Below are 2,074 nucleotides of genomic sequence, written 5' to 3'. Positions count from 1 at the left end.
TATTCATTTATTCAACATTTCATTTATTCATTTATTCACCCATTCCATTCAACATTTACTCATCCATTCCCATTCATCAATCACTCCCCCATTCTTCCCAGCCAAAGCCCACTCATTCCACCTCTCACTTCCTCATCCTTCCCACTCCAACCTTATTCCCAACCACGACCCCACTACGCCGCTCTGCTTCCACCCCCCTACCACCACCCACCCCCTCCCCCTCCCCTTCCCCTTCCCCTTCCCCTTCCCCTCCCCCTCTTCCCCCGCGACCTAGCATGACCCGACCGCCAGCCAGCCCACCATGCCCCCGGGAGCCAAAGGCGGGGGGGCACGGACACACGGGCGGACACGGGCGAGAATGCCTTCGGTTCACGCCCACCTGCAACCTCAATACGCCCGGCGGTCGCTTGCGTGACGAGGCGCACGGGCGAGAGAAATTGGCAGCGGTCCGATTTCTTACGTCGTGTGCTTGTGAATTAGTAAATAAGTCAATGACTGCCACGTGAGGAAAATTAAGTGTATGCCAATAAATATAGACATATTGTGAGTGAAAGGGAGAGGTGGGGAGGAGGTAGGAGGAGGTAAGTGGGCGGAGAGAGGGAGGGAGGGAAGGAGGGAGGAAGGCAGGAAGGGAGGAAGGGAAGGGAGGGATGGAGGGAAGAGGTAGGTAGACGTGGTGGTGGTAGCGGAGGAGCAGGAGTAGGAGGAAGAAGAACGTGAGGAGCGAGGGTGAAAGAGAGGGAGAGAGAGTGAGAAAAGGGAAACATAGAAAAAAGAAAGAGGGGACGGGAGAGGGAGGGAGGGAGGGAGGGAGGGAGGGAGGGAGGGAGGGAGGGAGGGAGGGAGGGAGGGAGGGAGGGAGAGAGAGAGAGAGAGAGAGAGAGAGAGAGAGAGAGAGAGAGAGAGAGAGAGAGAGAGAGAGAGAGAGAGAGAGAGAGAGAGAGAGAGAGAGATCCTCTTTCTCTCCCTCTCTAATTTCCAATCCATCCACCAACCCTACCGATCTTTCTATCCACATATCCACAAACACACAGCCCAAAACCCGAACAACCTTCGCCATGCAGCCACATACACTCTGTGCCCAAAACAAGAACACAAACAAACAAAGCGAAATGTGGGGCCTTTTTTTTACGATTATTACGACACACCGGACAGCCCTGCCCCGCCCACCGCAGCCATGCATCCATTCATCCACCAATCCCGGGTTCATTCATCCATCATTCCTTAGCTAATCCCGGGTTCAATCATTCACCAATCCTGGGTCATTCATCCATTTGGAAACCAATCCCGGGTTCAATCATCCACCAACTCCCGGGTTCATCCATCATCCCATCCAAGGGTTCATCCATCAATCATCCACCTGTTCATCAACCTATCCCCGCTCCATTCATCTATTCAACAACCCATCCCAGGTTCATGCATCCAACATTCACCCATTCATCCTGAAGCGGTTAAACCCAAAATTCCACGGCGGCCAATTTTCGAGAAAAAACAACAAAATGGAATGAGAAAAAAGATAATGATAACAGAACTCAAAAAAAAAAAAAAAATAATAACAATAAACAAAAATAAATAAATAAATGCACGCCATGATTTCGGGACAAAAACATCTCATACCACATCTCATCCCGCGAACGCACAGCTTCCGGAACATTCCATGAGGTCTTACGGGAGATGAAGTGTGGAGATGAAGGAAGGAGAGGAGGAGGAGCGGTTAGGAAGAGGAATAGAGAAGGAAAGAATAAGAGAGAAGGCGTGAGGATTCTTTTGGAAATATGGTGGTGGTGGTGGTGGTGGTGGTGGTGGTAATAATAAAAGTAACAGTAGTAGTAGTAGTAGCAATAGTAGTAATAATAATATTATTATCATTATTATTAGTAGTACCAATAGTAGTAATATTATTATTATTATTAGTAGTAGTAGTAGTAGTAGTAGTAGTAGCAGTAGTAGTAGTAGATTATTAGTAGCAAATGACAGTAATAGTTGTAGCAATAGAAGTATTAGTGGCAATAACAGTAGTAATAGCAACAGTAGCAGCAGTTATTGTTGTAGTAGTAGTAGAAGTACTACTAAC

This window comes from Penaeus vannamei, chromosome 6, assembly GCF_042767895.1.
Source record: "Penaeus vannamei isolate JL-2024 chromosome 6, ASM4276789v1, whole genome shotgun sequence".
Lineage (NCBI taxonomy): Eukaryota > Metazoa > Arthropoda > Malacostraca > Decapoda > Penaeidae > Penaeus > Penaeus vannamei.
Note: the sequence above shows the minus strand (reverse complement) of the source record.